Source organism: Talpa occidentalis, unplaced genomic scaffold, assembly GCF_014898055.3.
Source record: "Talpa occidentalis isolate TD23 unplaced genomic scaffold, MPIMG_talOcc4v2.1 talOcc4.17, whole genome shotgun sequence".
In the NCBI taxonomy this organism is placed as follows: domain Eukaryota; kingdom Metazoa; phylum Chordata; class Mammalia; order Eulipotyphla; family Talpidae; genus Talpa; species Talpa occidentalis.
The window spans coordinates 14,229,882-14,256,081 of NW_023601754.1; positions in this window are offsets into that span (position 1 = coordinate 14,229,882).

Below are 26,200 nucleotides of genomic sequence, written 5' to 3' on the forward strand. Positions count from 1 at the left end.
ATTTTCGACAGATCAGGCCTGGAGCCAGGACTATGAAACAAGGCCAGAGAAACGTTTGCAGAGTAGGTCATGCGCAGTCTTGAAAAACATCATCCAAGAGGAAGCCTGTCTTTAAACCATTTACACACTTACATACAAGAATTTCAGAAAAACCACTCTGCAGCCAGTTGAAGGAAGGGTGAACTGGAGACTTCTGAGATCTTACATGGATGCAAGAACAAGATGAAAAAATGACTGAGCCTAGCCAACTGTGGGGTAGGTCTAGAGGAGGATGAGTTTAGAGGGAGTTGTCTGGGACTCAGTGGTCAACAGCAGGGCTGGGAAGGGTGAGGACGCTCAGTTATTAAAGTGCAAAGTCGGGCCTCCCCGGTAGCGCAGTGGGTTGAGCACTGCGCTGTGAAGCTGTCTGCAGCCTCTCCAGTGTGGGTTCGATTCCCGGCCAGCCAGAGGGATACCCACATGGCGCGGCAGATCTCTCCTGTCTCGTCCGCTGCTCCCCTCATCAGTGTTTTCCCTCAATCTGCCTGTTCTGTTCCCCACTCTGTCTCTGGTGAATTCTCTCACCCTCCCACACCTCACGCCTGTACCCCAGTTCTTGTATAAACAAAATCTTTTACCAAAAAAAAAAATAAAATAAAATAAAATAAAGTGCAGCGACAGTGAGAAGTGACTCGCCCGACTTGGATGTGTAGGCAGGAAACATTAGCTCTGAAGACACTGGGCCTGCATTGTCATATATATTATATTCCATGTTCTAGTGATAAACACTATATCCTTGAAGTGGCTTTAAGTTATAGAACATTTATAGAATATAAAATTGTGAAGATTTCTGGAAGATTTCTAATCGTATTAGGCTCTGGGGACTCCCTTCCCCCCCGAGCCTTCCCTTCCACCCTCACCTTTTTTAACTACTGGAAACAAACTGATAAAATCTAAATGCTGGCGAAGCTCAAGTCAGCTTGGCATTAAACACACAGGCAGATAATCTCCCGTGGTTACCTCAGAGGGTCTCTCCCCTGCTAAAGCTGAACCACCAGGGTTCCCAAGCAAATCTATCTTAACCACAATGTAAGGAGACTCTTAAAAGGAACGAGGAGTCTCTCTCACAGGAGCTCAGCATTCCTGCTTCATCGCTCCCTTCCACAGAGTGGGGTTGAGAGCAGTTCCTGTTGCTCCCGGCACTGCTGGAGGATCGCCACTACAAGGCAAGGCTGCAGTGAGCACCTGCTGTTGTGGGGCGCCCCATCATCCCCACACCTGCCCAAACACCTGACTCCCTGCTTGGGGACAGAGACACAAAGAACCCATTTGGACGAGTTCTCTTTTTTTGAGCCTGAAGGAAATTTAGTGCCTTGGGGGCCAACACACTCAGAAAGATCCTAAGCGCAGCGGTAATGGGTGGCAGTGGAACACAGGCAGACTGACGTCATCAGTGGCTATCTCTGGAGGACACAAGGGTAATTCTGATCTTCTGTTTTCCTGAGTGCTTCCTATTTTCTACAGTCGATGTCAATCTCTTTTATAATCAGAAATATGTGTTTAACATTTTTATGCTTCATCCAAGTATCTCATCTATGGAACAGTCAGAGGATAATAACCTAATAAACTATTTCAGGACTGAAGTATTTAGTGATGATGATTTATTTCCTTGAATCTTTTGTTTCGGAAATAGAAACTAAGGAAAAGCCTTTTCCTTAGTATTTTCTCGTATGTTCTCTCCTGACAACTACGCATGCCCCCAATTAAGGACACACTCCACCTAAGCAGGCTTAGCTTATTCCTGAGCAGGGTGGGTTGGTGCTGGTAGGTGTCAAGATGACAATTTTTAGAGTTCTGAGGAGAGACAGGTGGTCACCTGGGGGCCGCAGATCTGATGAGAGAAACAAACGTTGCTGGAGAAACAAATAACAAATCTCTCAAATTGTAAAAACAGACTCAATCAGGTCTAAGAAACACTGGCCCCATTTCATCTCGTCCTCAGCGGCTCAATTTACTTATGGGGCAATTCTGCCTGGGTGTGTCTCGAAAGTGGAAAACAGCTTTCTTGATGGGTGAATCCTATTGAAAGATGAAGTGGGAAGCAGCTGCTATGTTCACAGCAAAGTGATTCAGGTTTCTGGGAAAATGCCCATGAAGCTGGAAATAGTCTCGCTTGAGATGAGACTTGGGACTCTGGGCTGGGGTGGAGATTGGTCTTTTCCCTGGATACCTTTAATGCTGTTTGCTATGTACTTGTGTTTTTCAAATTGGCAACAAAATAATTGAGCATAGCTCAAACTTCTATTTTCTGACCTCTCCTGCCATGATTTCCTATGTGCCACCAGGGGTGACATCACAAAGAATCCGTAAAAATTTTGTTTTAGGAAGACAAGGCTATAATCCGGTTCCTAAAATAAACACTTACAACACTTCATTGGACCCATGTGGCTCTCAACATTTCCCCTTTGCCTGATGCAGAGGCTCTGGAGTGTATCCCAGTCCTGAGGATTAATACTTTTATTCTGTGAAGGGTCAGGAGATGAGGCTAACATCTTTTTATAGTAGAAGCAGAAGAGACTCATCCTTGTTTCTTCCAGAATGGTTTGGTGTGTCACCACCTCCCCTCTCTTGTTACTACCCTATTTTTTTAATATTGCCAGGAAGTCACCCAGACAACTCATATTTAATTTCTTCAGAAGTTTTTTGCAGTAGGGTATTTATCATTGCCTTGAAGGAGGTCAAGTACTGTGCCAATATACTCTGCTGCAATGGATGACTCCTTGGGGATGAGTCAATGTAGGAGATGCAGGCCACGTGGTTAGCCTAGAATACAGCATCAAACCTTCTAAGCAGGTCCATCCTCACGCTTACCTAGCCAGGAGATGTGACTGTTTTTGCATCAGCAGATTCTGAAGCACTGCTGCCCTTTTTCCAAGTGATGCTGATATTACTGAACATCAGACAAAAGCAAATGTACATGCCAGTTTATACTGATGATATTAATATATTATAAGAGGAAAAAAGAACAAAGATGAAAGAATCCTGCCAAGGACAGTTCTCAGAGTAGCAAGATGAGCGGCAACGTATTCTCCACCTAAAAAATAAGCACTGCACAGCCTCAACATGGAAACCTCTTTGATAATCAGATACTCCACGATGTTATCTTAAATATCCTAAAATAGATTAAGATAGTCGATTTTTACCACCATCTCTCATAATTTGGGCTAATGCTGAAAAATCTCAATTGAAGTAAACTTTTCTATGAATGTAAAATTCATTCATTATTTTGGGTGTATGGGGGGTTTATTGTGCATCCTGGCTCAAGTCTAAGGATCCAAAACTATAATCTGATTTTAGAAGAAACTTCGAAGCCTAGAGAGTAACATGGGAGAGTTTACCTAGTTCACTGAAGAGACACTTAAAGGTCTTTTAAAAAATTAATTTTTGCAAAACACCTGGACGACTCCCCTTGCTTCCAAACCAGGTGAACAAAGTGTCAGATCCTCCTGGCAGGTGCAACTTTACACACATAAATCATTTAGCCAGTGGGCTCTTCAATCTGAAACCACATATCTCATCATCTCTGCATTTCACCAAAGACCTTTATGGCTTAATGAGGAAGGTGGAGCCACTGAACCCCCATGAATTCTCACATTGCTGTCAACTAACTGCATCAGAGAGTTGATCAAATCTAATTTACAATAATCACAACTTCTAAGGTTTTCCCAGCATGGCCCCTGTCAATTTACATCTCCTTTAATTCTGTGCCTCCCCATTGTTCCTTCCGATTCAGCTAAGGACATTTTTTTCAGAAAAATACATGGACATTAAGGAAAAACATTAACAGGGTTAAAAAGAGAATTCAAACAATGAAAAAATGCACGTGATACAAGCTAAATCAACCAGTTACCTTATCTACATCTCCTTCCAGAAGGAGTCCCAGATATACATACAGAGCAACAATATTTAGTCCAGGGACAACCCCACAGGACACATGCTTTCTGTTTTAAAGAAATGGACCCAGACCACCCCGCGGAAGACTGTATACCAAAGGCACATACGGTTTCAAGATTGGAAAAAGTTTATCCCCTTCTATGTGTTCAACCATTGGTGAAAATGTAAGGTTTTATTTACACAAAGGAAAAAGAAAATTAAGTTGCCATTTAATTGTGGATATATCCACCTGCAGTTGTAGGTCCATTCCTATTTGTGTGTGTGTGTGAAATGCTTACATTTCAAACTAGTGCAGATGTCATCTCCAGTATGTCCCCTTACATTATATTGCTCCTCCTTCACCTAAGAACACACACCTTCTAGGTGCACTGCTGAGATATCACCAGGAGAAAGTAAATGCTACCACTGCTGTCACATGGGCACCCATCATATTTTAGACAAGGAAAAACAAATGAATAATTATATAGTACAATTATATCTATAATAGCTGATTATTCCAATGACTATGGCTATGTAAGACTTCTCATAATATGGATCCCAGGATGCAATGTGCATTTTGTGTGTTCACTTTTGCTAACGAGATAATTAGCATCTCTTCCTTTGACCAAGTTTTTGTGTCCTCCGAAAGGTAATACCTGTAACTTCAAACATTTCAAAGTTCTATAAAACTTCAAGGCTTTCATCCATTTATACTTGGATTAATCGACAGTGCTAAGATAATCATATTTCCCATTTAATGAGTATGACTCCTGTCCCATTGTGAGTCCTTATAACAACTTTGCAAGGGAAATATTATTTACCAAGGCAGGAAATTGGCACCCAGGGCAGTGAATTTATATGCCCAAGTATTTACATGGCATATGAGATCCAAGACAAGCTCTTTTTTATGTGGCAAGAAGCAAAGACATAACCACAGGCTTTTATCAATTCTAGAACCGGAAAGGAATGCTCAATGTTTGGTTCTGTTGTCATTGTGCCAGCTAAGGAGTATGATTGATGCAATAGGGTCAGCAATCACTTTGTCAGATGCATCTGGTATCACTACTGGCCAGAGTGAGCTCATATACCCACCTACAGTCAATGGAAACTGAGCACAAGCCCCATCGATGCCATATGGAATGTGTCGTAGGGGTGAAGAAGTTCCCCGTAGAAAGATGAATGATCTTACAGGAGAAGGGTGTGAGTGTAACATTAAATGCACGCACACCCACACACACACACGCAACAAAGATGCCCCCCGCATAGCACATATACGCATTATGCACATAGTTATATACCATACACACACCACACACACCATACAAGGTACACTTACCATATGAACTATACATACATACACACACCACCACACACACTTAATACCACATACACACATATACATATATACACGACACAATTCACATCACACACACACAAACCCACACACATACCACATACACATAAACACTCACTAACACACACATACTAAAAAACAACATCAAATTCTTTTAACACCCTCCCACTGGGTCATGAGTCTGGTTCTGTGCCTCCTGCCAGTAGACTATGGTAGGAGCAATGTTGTCCAATTTTCAGTCCAAAGAACTAAAAAACTGGCAGCCATCCTGTCTCTTGGAATGCTCACTCTTGGAAACCACCCACGATGTTACAGGGAAGTTTGTGGAGACATCGAGGGAGAGAGGAAGCAAAGTCCTGGACTCATTGCCAGCTGAGCTCCCAGCCAACAGCTAGGAGAAAATAGCCAATCATATATGTGAGCCCTCCTGGAGGTCCATCCTCCAGCCCTGGCCAAGCTGCCCAGCAGGTAAGGCTTGAAGCAGAGAGCCTGCCTAACTTGCCTGTTTGTGATCTGATGATTTGTCCTTTTTTTGTCACCAAGAACTGGGGGCATCTGTTATATAAAAATGGACAAGAATAACCAGTCACCAAATTGTCACTCTTTCTTTTATATCAAACACATAAGCTTTGTTCATTACCTTTTTCATAGCTCTCTATGTACCCAGCACTATGCCAAATGTACTGCAGTTGTGCTATAAATATTCATGAAATAATTGAATTATACATTCAGAAGGTATTACATTTCTTTGGAAATGGATAAATGGCACAAAGAACTTAGGCGAACTGCAGAAGTGAGTCTTAAGTTGAGCTGGAAATAAAAAGATTTTTACATCCAAGTTGAACACATTATCTATTAGACCCTCAGAACAGTCTCTTCTTATTAAGTAAAATCCAACTCTTCTTTTTCTCATAGAACAAGATGAAGAGCAGTGGAGAAAGCATTCTGAAACTTAAAAATAAGCACACTGAAATATCTGGAGAGACGCAGGCTCTAAAACCATTAAGAGCAGTTAATTTAGGGAAGCATTAGCATGAAAGGAAGCAATGGGTATGTCCCTCTTTCACGCAAATTTTATTTCTTACAATGAATGTATATATTCATTTTCTACTTTTAAATGACATTAAGTTAGATCTACTAACGAAATTTGCCAAAATGTTACCATCAACTGTCTTGATTATAAGATTAAGAGGCCCATGCATTGTCATTTAATATCTAAATCACATATTGACAGTGAAAATATACTTCTCTCCAGTTCCCAAAAAATTAATCTCAAATTCTGTGCCATTAAGATTCCAAATTTTATAGAAAAGAAAAAAAATCATTATACATTTTCTAGACAGGCTATGCAAAATCAACTAATGTCATGCAAAATCAAGTAATGGAACCAACGTCAGAGTCACACTTCCGGTGACCCACTGCACTCCCACAAGCCCCAGGAACCTTGATGGGAAAGCTGTGCTCTAAGACCCAGCACCAGAAAGATATTGCAAATTACTTCCTGATTAGATCTTTTTATGCTTGAAGCCTTTGTCTTGCCATACAGCAGAACCTCCAGGAAAGATTTTTGAAAAATGCCCTTGCTCCGTGTTTCATGGTTAAGTGGAAAGATGATAAAGAGCCCATGTGTGTCTACCTCTGAGGCGCAAGCGCTGCTAAGGGATACTAAATCTTTGATACTTCCCCACACTTTCATACTTATGTAAAAGCTAGAAAATTAGTTAACATGGTCCTGTAGATTCTTTTCAGTTATCACTGAAAATTCTCCCTGGACACAAAATTTCAGGGTACTCCTACTTTGCTTCCTGATTTTCTATTTCAATCAGTAGATTGAGTAATTTTCAGTTCCAATTACAAGTTATCAAAGACCAAGTATTTTATTCCTTCATTTGTCTGTTCAACTTCTAGCTTAAGAGCAGGTACTGCTTGACAGACATGCTACTGAAGAAATATGGAATCTGAAGATACATAGTGGGCAGTTTTTACTCTCATCTACATGTCCATAAAGATGATCTGTATCTGCCGTGGACTATGTTAACTGGCTATCCAGCTATAACCCGGCTCTCTCTATATTGAATTCATAGAAAGGGAGTAGAACGTGAGTTACTAAGGGTTGAGAAGTGCAGGGAAATCGAAGATGTTGGTTAAAGGATACACATTTTCAGTTATAAGATGAACTTTCAACACTGGAGATATAACTGATAGTATATTGACCATATCATTAAGCACAGTTAAATAATAAAGTATGATATATTGGGAATCTGTTCAGAAAACAGGCAATAAAAGTGTTCTCACTACACACCCCCCAAACACACACAACATTAACTGTAGGGTGATGGATATGTTAATTAGCTTGATTGTGGCAATCATTTCACAACAGGCACATACAGCAAATAACCACACTGTAACCTTAAATCTACACAATTTGTATTTATCAATTATACCTCAATAAAACCTGGGGATAAAAAACTGACAAAATAGTTAATCTTCTTCGTATCGAAGAAGATACGAACAGCAAATAAGCATATGAAAAGATTTTCCATAGCATATGCCATCAGAGAAAAGGAAATTAAAACGATGAGCTACCACTACAGACCTATTAAAATGGCAAAATCCAGAACAGTAACAACCCCATATGCTGGTGAAGATGTGAAACAACAGGAATTGTCATTCGTTGCTCTGGGAGAGCAAAACCGTACAGGCGCTTCGGAATACAGTTTCTTACAAAGCTAAACACACTTTTCCTAAACAGTCAAGCACTCTTGGTATTTATTCAAAGAAGCTAAAAAATTTTGCCTGCATAAAAATGTACACACGCATGTTTATGGCAGTTTTACTCATAATTGCCAAAACCTGGAAGCAACCAAGACACCCTTCAAGAGATGAATATATAAATAAATCCATGGACATCCAGACCCTGGAATAATACTTAGCACTGAAAAGAGATGAGCCATCAAGCTATGAAAAGAAATGGAGGAAACTTAAACGCATACTACTAAAAGAGGCCAATCTGACAAGGCTACATACTATAGGACTTTGCCAGGGCTGAGGCGGAGGAATAGGCTCTTTCCAGCAGTGAAACTACTCTGTATACTACAACAAGACATACATATCATTATACATTTGTCCAAAGCCCTAGAAGGTACAACAGCAAGAGTGAAACCTAATGTAAACGATGGTGTTTGGGTAATTAAGATGGGTCACTGCAGCTTCACCAGCTGTAACAAATGTACCACTCTGGTGCAGACTGTTAACAGGGGGGGTGGGGTATGTGTCTGGGGACAGGTGTAGGGGAATAACCCACACTTTCTGCTCATTTTCTCTTGAGTCTAAGACTGCTCTAAAAAATAAAGCTAATAACATTTTTTAAAGTAGAGAGATTATTAATAGTTATCATTTCTGGGCCATGAAAACGTGACTTTTTTCTTTTTTTCAAACACTTTAATTTTCTAGTCAGAAAAAATATGTATATTTATTAATGCAATCGGAAGCTTCTAAGCCTTCTCTTAGTTCCCACTATGGCAACTCAAATTTAATCTTTCAGAAACTCATGCTGAAGCTGTTGCAAGGATAACCAAACAGCGTTCCCCATCACTGCATCTCCGTTTCGGTGCATCCTACATATGTTATCACAGGTTATTCTTCCTCAAGCACCATTCCACCACGCTGTTCAAAACCTCTGGGGCATCCAGTACTGTCGTTAAATCCCTCCTCATCCCCGGCGTGGGCACCCTCCCTCCACACCAACACATTTCTCCATTCGTCTTCTTCAAATGCTCCTGTCCATAGTGACTGTTTTTATTCTGTCATTTTCTATAAAGAACGAAGGCCAAGGCTTTAGGAAACTGACTGTAAACCTATGTGCACCATACAGTGGTTTCATGGCCAGTGGTACATGGTGGCATTTCCTCAGCCAGATCTTAAGACCACGTACTGCCCTTGTCTTCTACATGCTCGACTCCACTGCGGAAGGGTGAAATGTCATATATGAAACTCGCTTTTTAAAACTCCAGCAGCAGTTCTGGGTCAAGACGGCGGCCTAAGGATATTCTGAATTGAGCTCCTGCCACAGACTCACTGAGCCCACCACTATATACAAATCACTTTCCTCTGAGGGGAAAAAAAAAAAGGCCTAAGGGCTGGCAACGTGGGGGCTACACATGCAGCAAGGCGGGGAAGTTGGGTGGGGGATGCATGTTGAAGGGGGTCAGAGAGGCTGGAAGGCGATCTCACATAAAGCTCACCCTCCTGAGGTGACCCACCACCTTGCAGGGACCTCAAAATCCAGAGCTCGTCCTGAGGAGTGAAGGGTGCCAACTGACCCCACATTGGACACCCCAACCCTTTGTCCTGCACCCCAGACCAAACCCGAAACATCTAACACTGGAAAACCAACAGGCCTCCCCTCCCGAGGCGTTCAGTTTCTGAAAAAGGCTGTGAGGCCCAGCCCAGAGGCGGCCTGGCCCCAGAGGGCCAGAGAAGGAGGCTCACCTGTTCACAGCCGCGGGCACCCAGGGGCCAGGAGTCAGCCTCCGAATACCTGCTGGCCACCTTCCTGCTCTCGCGTTGCAGTTTCCCGGGAACGGCGCTTGGCCTCACTTCGGTGCCCGTTTTCGTGGCTGCCACCGCCAGGCACGGCCAGCAGCAGCCCCCGGGGCTGGCTTGCTCTGGGTCATGGCTGGGCCTGAGCAGCTGCTTCTGCTCAAGAGGCCTGCAGGCGGCTGTAATGCTTCCAGGGACCGCCAGGGCGGCGCGCTGCAGCCCAGAAGGAGCTTGGTCTTAGCAGCTGCTGAAAAAGGGGGCGCCCCTTTGCCATATGGCTCTAGTGGCCAGGGGGGACTGCATTACCTGGGCCCCCTGGAGAGATGGCTCTGGGCAGACTGCCACCCCCAGGGTGGGCGCTCTGCACAGACAGAGGCTAGTGCTCGCCCCTTTGTCTTTCTGGGAAGGAGGTCTCACTGCATGCCCTGAAATGCCAGCCTGAGGGGCTGGGTTCAGGTTCAGCCTACAGAGCTGGAAGGTGAGCTGTGGGGCTCTCCCTCTGCTTCCCTCCCACTCTCTGGTTATGACCCAGGAAAAGGCTTATACACGGGTCTAGAGTCTAAATGTTTGTGACTGCCACACCTCCAGGCTGCTGCTGCAGTGAAGGGGCTTACATTGTGGTGCCACAGGACTGTATATTTCTACATACTTTTAAGAGCTTCTGCCTGAAGATCTGGTTGCCAATTAAACTGGATCACTATCTTAAACCCATATACAAAAATTAACTCAAAGTGGATTCAAGATTTGAACGCAAGACCTGAAACCATAAAATTCTAGAAGAAAACCAAGGCTGTAAATGCCTTTACATAGGCCTTGATGACTTTTTTAAATTAATATTTTATTTTATATAATTCTTACATCATTTCTCATTTTTGCACAAAGTATGCATTATCATTTTGGTTATATTCCCCAAACAATTGCACCCCCCCTTATTTTGACCCTAGTCCTTCTTCCTCTCTCCTTCCCTCCCCCACCCCATGTGTCTCTTTTTCTTTCTGGCTTATTTCGCTGAGCATGATCCCTTCTAGCTCCATCCATGTTGCTGCAAACTGCATGTGTTTATCTTTTTGATTGCTGAGTAATATTCCATGGTGTATATGTACCACATCTTCTTGATCCAGCCATTTATTTCTGGGCATTTGGGTTGTTTCCATAGCTCAGCTATTGTAAATAGTGCTGCTATGAACATAGGGATGCAGGTGACTTTTTAACAGTGTGACAACAAAAGCAAAATAAGTGGAACTACATCAGACTAAAGTTACTGCACAGCAAAAGAAGCCATCTGGCAAAGTGAAAAGACAACTTATGAGTGGGAAAAAATATTTGTCAATCATGTAAAAATATATGTGTAAATTGGATAAAAGTCCAGCACCCTAAATATGAAAGAACTCAAACAATTCAACAGCAGAAAACAACAAAACATCAGATCAAAAAAAAAAAAAAATGGGCAGAGGTCCTGAAGACACTTTTTCCCACAGAACACATGCAGATGGCCAACAGGTACATGAAAACATGCTTAACATCACTAACCATCAGGGATATACCACAATGAGATTATCGCCTCTTGCCTCCTGTTCGAATGACTATTATCAAAAAAGAAATAAAAAGTATTGGTGAAGATGTGGAGAAAATAGGGTAATGTGGGCCTTCCTGATAGCACATGGGTTAAGATGCAACCTTTGAAGCTGTCCGCAGCCACTACAGCACGAGTTTGATTCCTGGCCAGCCAGGACACGCCCGCTGCTCCCCTCAGCAGTGTATTTCAGTCAGTCTGCCTGTTCTGTTTCCCACTCTGTCTCTGGTGAATCCTCTCATCCCTGACACCTCTGGCCTGTACCCCAGCTCTTGTATTCATAAATAAATCTTTTAAAAAAATAAAGACTAAAAGAAAATAGGGGAATGTGCACTTTTGGGGGGGACTGTAAACTGGTGCAGTCTATGGCAAATAGAATGGCGTTTCTGCAATAATTTAGAAAGAGAACTACCATGTGAGCCAGCTCTTCCATTTTTGAGTATTTATCTGAAGAAAACAAACACTAACCTCAAAAAGATAAATGCCCCCATGTACAACATCACTTACAATAACCAAGATAAGGGAAGACTCTAAATGTCCATTGTCAGATGTAGAAGTGATTGATATATGTGGGATATTAGATTCACGTGTGAGGATATAACGTGTGTGTGTATATGCATACGTGTGTATACATGTATGTGTGTATATATAGAGAGTGGGAAATTATGCGACCATAAAAATAAAATCTTGCCATTAGGGCAACACAAATGGACTGTGAGAGCATTACACCCAATAAAATAAGTCAGATACTGTACGTCTCTTATATCTGAAATATTAAGAAAACTAAAACAAATAGCATAGATACTGAGAACAGAGAACAGACTATGGTTGCTAGAGGCAGGGAGTGGGTAGTGGGAGAAATGTATAAAGGGAGTAAAAAGGTTAAAAAATACAAGGTAAAACAATAACTTGGTTAAATCTATTTAAAGGCCTGGGACTTGAATTTTGGTCAAATTGAATGTTACATGTCAGCGGTAGGCATATAAGAGAAAAAACTATCTTGAAAATGATAACACATTAAAAGAACCCAGGATTCACACTTAAAATGTCTTTTATACATCTACACTGACTTTTACTAATTTCAAACATAAGCTGACATTTGACACATGAAATATTCCTAAGTAAAAAAAAAATGTAAATTTATGAAACTTATCACTGCTAATGAACATTAGACCCTCTTCTTTTTCACTTGAGAAAACCTTCTTTTAGATTTAGCCTTTAAAAATAATGAGCATGACAAAAACATTTTAAATGAAAAATAAAATATTATAAATATACAGGGGAAATAAATTTTTTAAATGGAGACATGTTGATATTTGGTAACTATGGATGTTGACTATGCAAGATTTTTAACGTACAATTTCCCTAGTTTGCGTGAGTTTTGAAAATTCCATAATAAGAAGTTCTGGAAAAGGAACTATGAAGAGATCACAGATACTAAATGCCATGTCTGAAACATTCAATTATCGGAAAGGCCTGGGTTCAACATCATTCAGCAAATCATGCAATCAAATTCATTCCTTTTGTACCCTGATGCTTTTATTTTTAATATAAGCCATTTGGATTATAAAAATATTCCTATTGACTGAAACTCGTGGGTTTATTTTATATTTAGGTAAATTATGCAAACATTAAGTAATCTAAAACTTAATTGAAAATAAAACACTTGACTTGTGACATCATTTTTCACTGTCCAAAGAAAAAGGTGTGTTTCCCAGGCCTCCCCAGTGGTGCAGCGGTTGAGCGCTGGGTTGCGAAGCTGCCCGCAGCCTCTGCAGCACTGGTTCGATCCCCGGCCACTGGTGAGGGTCCCACATGCCGCGCAGACCTCTCCTGCCGCCCGCTGCTCCCCTCAGCAGTATACTTCTTCGGTCTGCCTGTTCTGCTCTCCACTCTGGCTCTGGTGAATTCTCTCACCCTTCTGCACTTCTGACTGTACCCAATGCTTGTATAAATAAATAAAATAATAAAAAAAGAAAAGAAAAAAGAAAAAGGCGTGTTTCCCTTCTCTTATTTTGCATCATTTACATATGCTGACCTCAATTTGGGTTGCAAAATAACAATATTATTGCATTTAGCATGAATGCACTTTGTCTCCTTAGTTTACAACTCATTTTAATTAAATAGAAATGTCATGGGAGTTGAGCCCTCACATTTAGAGGTGCTTTTTTTTTTTTAATGAAATGAAGTAGAAAGATCATTTTAATCGCGGCAAAAAACATACTGGCTTCAGACAGCATTTTTCATCTTACAATCACAAACAATTAAAGGAACACCTGACTCCCTCTCCCAACAGACCCTCTTTGACAGTGAGGAATGAAAACTTATAAAAGTGCCATAGTTACCCTATTTAGCAACGAGAAAAATGTAGGATTGCAAGGTCTCAGCAGAGGCCTCCGAGTCTTCATTCATCAACCCAATCGGAAGAGTAAGGAGAAAACAACAGGTTTCTCAGTGACATGCCCACATGTGCCTTCAGATGGGTGGGGGATGCCTACCCCCCAACTGCTGACTTCTCATAATCTCTGCTCCTGTCCTGCTTCTCAAAACTCAGAAACAAACAGGTATCCCTCGCTTACACTAGTACTTGTGTTCGGTAACCAAAGAAGTAAAACAAAAACAAAAAACAAAGCCAATTGCATATTTTCACTTTTACAAAAGGTGAAAAGCAAAAAATAGCATCCAGTGTGTGTTTGCTTCAGCCCTTCTAGAGCCGGGGCACCCAGGCAGCAAAAGTGGCCCCATGGATCTCCTTCCCTGGATCTACTTCTACCGCCTGTGTATCTCTCCTATCATTCCTGCTCTTACTGAATGGTAATGTTGTTTTAGGTCATTTGTGTTGTTGGGTACAGTTGGCAAGTTACTTTGGAGGTCTGGGAATGCTCAAAGCTTTCTGCATATAGATCAATGGTAATTGTGCCTGGCTTTACACCATTTCAGTTTCCGAAAGCTGTCAGAGGAACACTCTGCTTTCACATAGTGGGGGAAACCTGTAATGTGTTCTCTTGCCTGGAGATACGCATAAGGGTTTTCCTTTCCAAACCTCACGTTCCTCACTTATTTCCTTGAGTTTAATAACGGTGCCTACCCCATGGTGTTGTGGTTATTAAGTGAGATAATGCCTGTGAATTGGTCACAGTGCCTGGCATTTAAAAAAGTCTTAAGGTGTGAAAATAATAGAACTTTCAAAAGCAGCTCTGAAGTCATTTTTCCTTTGATTTACCTTCATGACTCAAGGTTTGGGGGAGTCAAGAATGATGACACCATTCTATAAGTGGAATTCTTGCCTCCTATGCCCCTGAACCATACTGAGCTCCCCCCATCAATTCCCTTGAACAAGGATCTCATACCAAGTGGTTCCAGGAAGCAACTATGCTGTCCAATTTAGAAAAAGAATGTAAAATGACAAACACAGACCTATGTACACATGCATGTTCTTATTTAGACTGAGAAATGACAAAAGTGGGCTTCAAAAATTGGAAAATCGGGCCTCCCCGGTGGCGCAGCGGTTGAGCGCTGGGTTGCGAGGCTGCCCGCTGCCTCTGCGGCGCCGGTTCGATCCCCGGCTGCTCCCCGGCCACCGGAGGAGGGTCCCACATGGCGCGCAGACCTCTCCTGCCGCCCGCTGCTCCCCTCAGCAGTGTACTTCAGTCCTTCTGCCTGCACTGCTCCCCGCTCTGGCTCTGGTGAATTCTCTCACCCTCCCGCGCTTCTGACTGTACCCAGTGCATGTACAAACAAAAAAAAACAAACGAACAAATAAATAAAAAAAAAAAAAAAAAAAACATGCAAAAATTGGAAAATCACCATTTTCATACAATCCTAATACATGACATTTTTATTAATTAGGTGTCCCACACACATCCAGAAAGCATCTCCATACTTATTTTGTAAACTGCACACTCTTTGATTGTTTTCTCAAATGGCAAGTTTTGTAATTTCATTTTCTGTAAAAAGAATAGAATGTTAATTCAATCTAGCACAAATGATTGAATGTGGTGGGTTTGAGTTTTGATGGTTGGTGTTCACAAAACATGCAACTTCACTTATAGATGTACCTTCTGCTCGCGATCCTACTATGAAAGAAAGCCTTACCACTACAGAAAATTCTGATAAATTCTATCTCACACTGTCTTCATAAAAATGGAGAGTATATTTTTAATTTTATATGCTGCATTATATTCCTGCAAAAAATGAGAGATTAAAGAAACATGCCTGAGGTTACACAGCTGGCAAATTGCTGAGCTGGGATTCCATTCCTGACAGCTGGCATTCATTATTACTCACATTTTTACCCACCACGCCACACTACGCCTTCCAACCTCATGCCCACACCTCTGATGTCTTGATCAACAGTGAAATGGCGAGAAAGGAAGATAAACATTTACTGAACATTTGCTGTGAGGAAGGTTCTCCAGTTTGGCACTGTCCTTATCCCATTTACTCCTAAAAGAAGCTCTGAAAGGCCAGCCATATTCCCCAATATATAAATAAGGGAACTGATATTTAAAAAGTTCAAGGTTACAGCACTCAGAGAGATGACAGGGCTCTAAGTGCATGTTTTTTCCCTTATACAAATTTGATTCCTGAAAAATATAAAAGTGCTGAGTGTCTAGGACAAAACTGTAAAATTAGACTTCAAAATAACTTTTTCATTTATTTAACAAATACTCTTCTTGCTTACCTGTCTTTTCTGGGGTTGTAAATAGATGAAGGACAACACTTAGTATTTGCTGCACTGAACACCTCTTGCAGGCAAATCTACAGGGCACCTGAGAAACCTACCTTGGCAAGACAAGGGAAAGCACTGGGAAAACACAATCACATATTTTAGTGCTGATAGTATACACGTATGTTTGTTTCATTCCTAGAATGAAACCCTTGTATTTGTTAGTACCACACCCGAGTCATTTCCAACTCCCTCAAAATCATGTGACTGCCTCTAAGTTCTTGTGACACCGGTACCCAGTTTGGTGTATTTGTCCACAATACCAAACAAGTGTTTCCTTGGGATGGTTTGTTGGGGTAGGAAGTGTTGGTTATGGTAAGGGGCGGGGGAATTGCCCTTTCTCGTTGTGTTTTCACTGTAGTAAAATACACATAAAATGTACCCTTTCAATCATGTTTTATCATAGAGTTCGGCAGCATTACTATCATCTCAGAACATTTTCATCTTGGCAAGTGGAACTCTGTCCCTACAAAACACCAGTGCTCCTCCTGCCCCCCAGCCCCTGCCAGCTATTATCCCACTTTGTGTTTCTGTGAGTTGACTACTCTAGTTGCTTCATTTAAGTGCATAGTTGTCTTTTTGTATCAGATTGTTTCACCTAGCATAACATTTTCAGGGTTCATCTATGTTGTCGCATCTATCCAGTACTTCATTCCTTTATATGGCTAAGTAATATTCCCATTGTATGGATAGGCAACATTTTGTTTATCCTTTCACCTGTGGATGGACAGTGGGTTTTCACCTTTGGGCTGCTGTGAGTAATTCTATGAACATGTGTGTACAAATATTTATGCTATAATCTTTAAGACAATTTTTACTGTGATTCTTATTTTGAAAATCAGCACAGGTAGCCCCATGGACTAGCACCCACTAGTTGGGCTGAGAGGGAGAAGGGGGGACACCTGAGGTTCTGACATGATGATTACTGGTCCAAGGTAGATCCTTGTATAAAAATCTGGCCAGCAGCACTCCACCATCATCATGGTTCAGGCCCAAGGAGAGCTGTGGGGTTCCCTGCAATATCCCATTTTCTGTCATGTGCTCTCTTCCCTGGGGTCCTAGGAAAGTTAGCAGATGCTGGGAGCTTCATTCAGTTTCCAGGGAGCCTCCCATTCTCCAGTGAAGACACAGTGCCTTGTTCCTCTAGCATCAGTGGGGAAGTGTTCCAGGGCAAATACACCAAGTGAGATCACAGGTCATCTAGATTTGCAAGCCAACATGTTATTTCAAAAACAGCTGGATCTGTGGGTGAATGTTCCTTTTCATAAGGTAGGTATACTGTCTCTTATTAGTAAATTACTCTAAGGATTTTAGGATAATGAGTTAGTATAACTAATCAAATTCCACAAGTGCAGAACAATTATTATATACAAATATATTTTTAAAGATTGCCTTTATACATGAGTGAACTGCTGACTCCATACTTCATATTTTAAGCTTTGTTATCGAATACATGTATTACTTCTATGCCTCTATTTATAATGAATTTATATGACAGACAATCCATATAAGAGACTAAGAAATGTTTAGTTTTTTCCATGTTTATGGGAAACAAATTCTTATTAAAAATACTTTCTCGTCCCCATGAGAAACTGAACAAAGGATATTTTTGGCATTGTATCCAAGTGGGGTTATAAACTCTATGTGGGAAAAAGTTATTAAGGCAAGAAAGTATTTCCTGGTGCTATTTTACCCTATTATTCTTAATGTTTTACTATTTCATAGAAAGAATATTTATTTCTCGTTTTCTTTTAAATGTTCTTCCTCCCTGCAGGCCTAGGTAATATTGGGATGACCTTATACTTAAAACAAGCATCCCCAATAAAGACCATAGCAGATGCCCGCTTTCTTATCACACCCCCAGTGTGAGTCTTTGCTGTGATCAAGTCATAAACTGTAAGCACAGGATAGAGTCCTGTGGATGAAAAAGTCCTTCTGTTAAAGAGTAAAAAGGGGAAAGAGAGAGACAGACAGACAGACACACACACACACACACACACACACACAGACTATGAATCCACAGGGTTGGACTGAGCAAATTTAGCAGGGTGCTAATTATCTCAGAGCACCACAGCAAAAGAGGTGAAAATTAAAAACTGCAAAGCCACAGACCTTCTGGGACAAAATCAACACGTTATAGCAGCTCCTTTTTTTTCTTCAGGGTTTCTTTAGGCATGTCAAGCAATAGAGTTACTCTCCACTTAGGTTTTCATATCCTAAAGCTTCTGAAATCAAGATGTGTCTTATGGCTGGTATCTGTTCACCAGACAGCAGCTGTGGGCCATTTATTATCTGAGCACATGTGAACTTTTTTTTAATCTCTATTCTCCATTTTCATGGGTATACAAGAGCAAGGATGATACATTACATAAGTATAGAGAGAGTGTCTCCGTAAGTTGAAAAGAACTCTTTCAGTAGGTACACATGGTTGCTCAGCTTCGCTTCTTTCTGCAATACCCAATAATGCTACGTATTGAAGATGACATTGTGTACTTAATGAAATTATAGTAGGTGATGGTAAAGTTTATTTTTCTGCTCTTGCACTTCAGAAAGTATGGAAATTCTAATCTCTTCTCCCAAAACCCAGAGGACTCTTTTGTGCATTTTGAGAAGAATCCTTGGGACATCTGCTTTGGAAATGACTTGACAGATGATTTCCTCTTGTCTCACAAGAGCAATACAAATATTGTTGGAAAATAATAAAGAATAAGGAAGGTAAGGGATTTTTATCTTTTCAGAGACTGTTTCTTCCGGAGCCAAGCCCCAATCAGAAGCACCCTCCCTGACACCAGGGTTGAAAGCCTTGGTGTAAAAGCCTCTGCAACATCACTTGAGATCTTGATTAGCCCATTGGCCAAGTGCAAACAGATGTTTCTTTCTAAAATCTTCAAAAACAATAATCCAATTACTCTCTGGCTCCTTGAGTTCCACAAAAATCTCATTATCTCTGACTGAAGTGAAGAGAATATTAATGCAAAAGGAAATCATTTCTTCCTGAGTTCCTCTTCAAACCAATTGTGCTTTCTATGCCAAAATTTACAAAACCCTCTGGTTCCTTGCTACTCGAACTGTGAGCGAGAAGCCCCACCCCGGACCTGCTGGTGCGACATCTGCCTTTCAACCAGATCTCGCTGTGACCAACTCAGGTTGGAGAGGCGCTGTTCCAGCTCCCATCTGTGCAGGGCTTGAATAAGAAAGTGATTTATTTTCCTGAAAGGGGTAATTGCATGAATTAATCTGGGACAGGCACCGTACGGTCTCCTTCCTCAGGAACTGAGTTCATTTTTGATTGTGATGAGACTGACAAAGTCTGATGAAGTCTCTCCTTGGCTCTGCTCTGGTCCTGAGTGCCCTTTGCAGCACAGTCCTCTGAAAGAAACCTGAGTCTGGCAAGAGGAGAGAAGCTAGAGGTTCAAAGACTTCATTCTCTTTTAAATTACAAACTCAACAGCGAATTTTTCATTTTAGCATTTTTCTTTTTTTAAAAAAGATCTATTTATTTACACATACAAGAACTGGGGTGTAAGCAGAGGTGCGGGGGGTGAAAGGATTCACCAGAGAGAGTGGGGAGCAGGGCCTCCCCGGTGGCACAGCGGTTGAGCACTGGGATGCAAAGCTGCCCGCAGCCTCTGCAGTGCCGGGGGCCGCCAGGCGAGGGCCCCACATGGCGTGCAGACCTCTACTGCCGCCCGCTGCTTCCCTCAGCAGTGTACTTCGTCAGTCTGTCTGTTCTGTTCTCCGCTCTGGCTCTGGTGAATTCTCTCACCCTCCCACACTTCTGACTGTGCCCAGTGCTTGTATAAATAAATAGACAAATCTTCAAAAAAAAAAAAAAAAAAGAGAGTGGGGAGCAGAACAGGCAGATCTACTGAAACATACTGCTGAGGGGAGCAGTGGGCGAGACAGGAGAGGTCTGCCACGCCATGTGGGTTAGCTCCCTGGCTGGGGATCAAACTCGTGCTGCAGTGGCTGGCGATAGCTTGATAGCACTGTCTTTAACCCCTGCGTCACCAGGGAGGCCCCCATTTTAGCATTTTCTAACTCTAGAATTTTACTTGGTTCTTCGTAATTACTATCTACCTTTACTATATAGTTACATGTTATATAGACTTCCTATCATTTATTAGATGAGTCAGTATTCTCACACTTCACAAGAACTAGTGTTTGCAAAACACCTCCCCCCATCTATACACCTTGGGGGATGGATTTTGAGTCACTTATTCTTGTTTCTAAGCTGCCACAATGAGACATCTACATAAAATATAAGCAGCCTGAATCAGCAGTCTACTCAACTCCCTATCTGCAATTACAAATGAACACCCCTTCACTGATCTCTCCCTTTCAATGACTCTGAAGGAAAAGCAATAGCCTGATCTCTCCTGATGGATAATTAAGACAAAAATAGAAAGGCCACGTGCTGATTGTTACCAAGATCCCACATTCAACATTCTGTCTGAAGACTCCTGTCAACCAACCTAAATTTCAAATGAATGACCTAAGCTGAAACTACATCTCTGCTTGAGCCTTTAAAGGGCCCCTGAGTCCCAACCTTGCTGGAACACACCCTGGGACTGCCCCTTGTTTGTGGACCTAGATCAGGATCTTCCATGATCCTTATTCTCAAATAAACACTTGCTTCTATTACAACTTAATCACTTATTGGTTGAGAGAACCATCCTCTAAGATGGAGGCAGTCAATTCACACAAACTGTGCTTAAGAAATTAAGTCACAGGAAATCTCCATGGTTGTGAGGGCACAATTTTTATGTAAAGTAAACGAAGAACTGTTCATTTTTATTTAGAAAACATGGTCTACACACAGGCTGCTTCACATTTAAAATAAGAGTTTTTATGCAGGAGATAAAATCCTAAGTTTCTCGATTTCACAAATAACAACTTTCTAATTATAGGCAAGTAAGCAAACAAATCTCTACTAAAAAAAAATTAAATCTCCCCAAGATGTTCTCTTCTTTTCTTTTTTTTTCAGAGAACTTGGAAATATTTTGATAAGTTATTTTCCTCCAGTACACAGTGTGCTGTAACAGCTGGGTGTGTATATTAATTAGTTTAAAAGTGAGAATACTGAACGCCCTAAGAGACACGAGAATGCCCGTTGTTAAGATTATTTGCATAAGACCCACGTGTTCCAGATAGGATCTGGCCTGTCTAGTTAAGAAAAGAACAAATAAATCTTTTTCAACTGTCACAAGAATAGCAAAACTGTCCAGAGAAGATCCCCTTGCCTTCAAAGTCGTTATTAGGGCTCTCCATTTTGGATTGGTTAGAGAAAAATATTCTTCGTTCCTCGGGTCTGCTCCATCTTTGTCAAGTGAAGAACTGCTAGCAAAGCAGACATCTGTCACCAAAGTGCCTGAGGTGCTCTCTCCACCAGCAGCCACTTACAGAAAGGGAAGGAAGAAAGAGGGCAAACTCCAAAGAGAAATATCAATCAAGCATCTATTCACTTAGATCTTAGCACAGAACCAAAACCAAAATCAAAATTAACAGGGGATGGAAAAAAAGAAACTTCCTGCCAAATCTCGCCATGGTCGCCAGTTTGGATGCAAATTCAAGGTCATCCTTTTCTTAGCTGGAGGCCTTCAAAAGCCACACTTTGAATCTAGTTCTCATTTCATCTATCTGCTGAAACCTCTTATTAAGGAGAGGAAAATGAGAGATGGCGTTTTCCCTGATAATAACTAGTCAATATCCCACTAGTTTCCCGGGCCAGCCACCTAGATTCTCAAGTGGACGCTCAGAGATTTTTTGTCAGTGTTATAGCTACATTCTCTGTAACCTCTAATTGAAAACTGCAGGGATGCCCGACGATGCTGCTCTTTGAAACATCTCTGCTGCCCCCACTGAGTTTTTATCAATCTTGAGAGTAGAAGTTCTCACTGGGAGGCGAGTTTCACTAACCCTCATTTTAGAGATAGAAGAAAAGAAGCCCAGAGCCAAGAATATATGTTGGCTACTCTACAAAAATCATGTCAGCTCAGCCAATCCCTGGTTCTTCACTCAAGCCTAATTCCCCCTTGAACCCAGAGAAAGCTAAGGATGGGGCCTCCCTGGTGGTGCAGGGGTTGAGCACAGCACTACGAGGCTGTCTGCAGCCTCTGCAGCATGAGTTCAATCTCCAGTTGGCCAAGGAGCTACCCACATGGCACAGCAGACCTCTCCTGACTTGCCCGCTGCTCCCCTCGGCAGTGTATGTCAATCAGTCTGCCTGTTCTGCTCCCCACTCTATCTCTGGTGAATCCTCTCACCCTCCCACACCTCTGACCTGTACCCCAGTTCTTGCATGCATAAATAATCTTTTTTTTTTTTAAAAAAAAAAAAGAAAGCTAAGGATGACTTGTGTCATTCCTTCATACGAATCTAGGCTGGGCTTCTAAGTGAAGCTAGGGGACAAAGGAGAGTGGCCCATCAGGTACAGGAGTAGAGATGAGAAAGGAAAAGAAACCTGAAGGAAGAAAGACAATTGCATAAGCAAAGAGACCAAGGAGACACCTAGAGCTGTTTCAAGCCCTGGTTTCTCTCCCACAAAGGTTTTCCTGAAGGAATCGGGTTCAGACAGGCATGAAGGGAAATCCTAGTTTAGTCAGTTACTGGAGGAATTTCCTGGTTAATTTCTTTCATTTTTGAAAGAAATATTCAATTCCTAATTCTGTAAAATGTAAAATGAGGATGTGAGTAGTGTCATTCCTCTTTTCGCACCTCCTGCCCCCATCCCAGCTGCTGGCATGAAATTTGGTATTTTTTTTAAAGATTTATTTATTTATGTAAGCATTGGGGTACAGGCCAAAGGCACAGGAGGGTGAGAGGATTCACCAGAGGCAGAGCGGGGAACAGAACAGGCAGAAGGACCAAAATGCACTGCTGAGGGAAGCAGCGGGTGAGACAGGAGAGGTCTGCCGCGCCATGTGGCTATCTCCCTGGCCGGCTGGGAATCAAACCAGTGCTGCAGAGGCTGCAGACAGCTTCACAGCACTGTACTCAACCTGCTCCGCCACCGGGGAGGCCCGAAATTTGGTATTTTTAAAGAGAAGGATGAAGAAGGGGATGACAAGGCACTCTGCCCCTGTCGAGTAACCTCGGATGTACTTTGGCATGCCCTCTGTCTCTTCCAGAAATTTCCAACCACGTAGAGGTTCGGCAAACTCTGTGCTAACCAGTGAGTAGACAATAGAAGTTCTCGTGGTAAAAATAGATTGGGAGCAGTGACAGCAGCAAGATGGCAAGACAGTAACCCCTTGACACTCCCTCCCTCATGAAGACATGGATTTAAGAACAACAAATCAACAAAAAGGCTCTGGGAGAAATCCAGACACCCATAAAAAGGTTCCTACACCCCAAGTAAGAGTGACATCAATTACATCAGAACCTGGTGGGGATTTCAGGACAATTTCCTTTCCCTCATAGGGGCTCTAGTAAGGATAAGTGTGGAGACAAATGCAGAATCCTGAAAGGTCAGGGAATTAAACCCTTAATAATATGATACAAAAATTAAGCATAAAATTTAATTTTAAGAGCAATGTTATTGGATAGGCAATATTTTAAAAGGCAGTTGTGTGATCACCATAGCACATAAAAATTAATTCAAATGAATTAAAAACCTAAATGTAAGACCAAAAACTATTAAATCCGTAAAAGAAAACATAGAGGAAAAGATTCAAGACATAGAATTTGGTGGTGATTTCTTGGACATGATACCAAAAGCACAAACAACAAAATCAGAAATAGACAATTGAGCCTATACCAAATTTAAAAGTTTCTTAATGTCAAAGTCATGCCATATGCAGTAACAAGGATGGAGCTGGAAGGGGTTATGCTAGCAGAAATTAGAAGGAAAAAGACAAATACTGGATGGTCTCACCTATATGTGGAGTACAGAGAAACCAAAGGGTCAAGAAAAAGTCAAAGCTAGCAAGCTGACCATTGAACTGAGGCATACAGCAAGGGAGGGGGTAGAAGGGAGTGTAAAACAGGGGAGGGATCAGCACAAGGAAACATGGTGATAGTTCATGAGTGATACGGTGGCAGAAGAACTATGGGGAATATAATAATGTAAGAAAAAAATCTAATTAATGGGCCTCCCCTGGGTGGTGCAGCAGTTGAGCGCTGGACTGTGAGGCTGCCCGCAGCCTCTGCAGCACTGGTTCGATCCCAGGCTGCTGCTGAGGGTCCCACGTGGCGCGCAGACCTCTCCTGCTGCCTGCTGCTCCCCTCAGCAGTGTACTTCGGTCCTTCTGCCTGCTCTGCTCCCCGCTCTGGCTCTGGTGAATTCTCTCACCCTCCCGTGCTTCTGACTGTACCCAGTGCTTGTATAAATAAATAAATAAATAAATAAATCATTTTTAAAAATTAATAAAAAAATTCTTAGTAGCAAATGAAGCAATGAACAAAAAGGTAACCAATGAAATGGGAGAAAATCATTATATATCTAATAAGGGGTTAAAATTCAGAATATATAAAAAACTATGACTCAACAGAAAAAAAATAAATTGATTAAAAACAGGCAAAGACCTTGACTAGATATTTCTCCAAAGGAGATGAATGACCAACAGGCACTTGAAAAATTGCTCTACATCACTAATCGTTAGGAAAATGTAAATCAAAGCCACAATGAGATATTACCTCACACCCATCAGGAGGGCCGGTATCAAAAGAACAGAAAATAAAATGTTGGCAAAGTTGCAGAGACTCTGGACTCTTCATGCACTGTTGGTGGGGATGTAAAATGTTGTAGCCATTATGGAAAACAGCATGGAGGCTCCTCAGGAAATCAAAAAGAGAATTACCAGAGGATCCAGCAATCCCCCTTCTAGGTAGATATCCAGATGGCTCAAAGCAAGATCACCAAGAGTTATTTGCACATTCATGCTCATCACTGTATTATTCACAATAGCCAAGAGGTGGAAGCAACCCAAATGTCCACCAAAAGATAACAGGAAAAGAACACATGCTGTGTACATGCAGTGAAATATTACGCAGTCTCAAAAAAGAAAGTACTGTCAACCTCCCACAGGGATGACCCTCAGGATCTTCCTTCTAAGCAAATTAAGCCAGGTGCAAATGGGCAAATCCAACATGATTCACTCACATAAAGCACCTAAAGTAGTCAGATTCATAGAAACAGAAGGGCTGTGGCAGGCACAGGGAAGAAATATACCATGATTATAGTTCAAGTGTTGAAAATGAGAAAATTCGAGGGTTCTTTGGCCTAAAGACATGTGTGTACTTAAGGTCACAGAATCGTATACTTAAAAATGGTCAAGATGGTAATTTAATGTTAGATGTTGCTATAATAGTAAAAAAATGAAAAAAAAGGTAGGTTGGTTGGATTTTCATTTAAACTGCCTTGTTAGGTGGTTTCTCCTAGGGTAATAATTTTAGAAAATAGTTTGGGGTCCAATAAAAAATTATATATAAGTATTTAGACTCAATTTGCACTTTAGCGAAGGAGGTCACCCCAAACCAGGTGATTCCCAAGGAGGGTCAATCTGCCCACTATGGAAGCTAGTGGGGCTGCATTGAGCCAGCCTACGGCTGTTCTGTGGGTTTTACATGGTACTTCAAGCACAGTAAGACTAAAAAAACTATTGATCACAACTGATTTCCTAAAAATGTCAGGGACATTCTCCACCTTTCCTCCAAGGTATTAAATATCAGGCCTGCCATTAACCCGGTAGTGAGGACACAATAAAGCCAACTGCAAAAGTGACATAAAAGACCATTTCTCCAAAGGTCATGCTGCCACTATAGCATCACCACCCTCTCCATGGAAAACTCCTCATTTCTTACCAAAGATGGCCCCAGTCTGGCTTTGCTACATTCACCACTCTACCATGGCAAGCAATTCAGAGGTGATTCCTGCTGTCTCAACCCCTTTGTAAGAACCACTTAACACAAGCGCAAGCTTCGTTTAAAAAGAGTCATCACCAAGTCCTCCCAGTTTCTTCTAAGACACTTCATCATTCACAGTTAAGTCCATGAACACACTTTGTTGGGTGAGGTCTGTCCCTGGTGGTCTTGGGCTGTTGGAATTGCTCATCTTCCTTGCAGGAAAAGAATGTTGACTTTTCCAAAG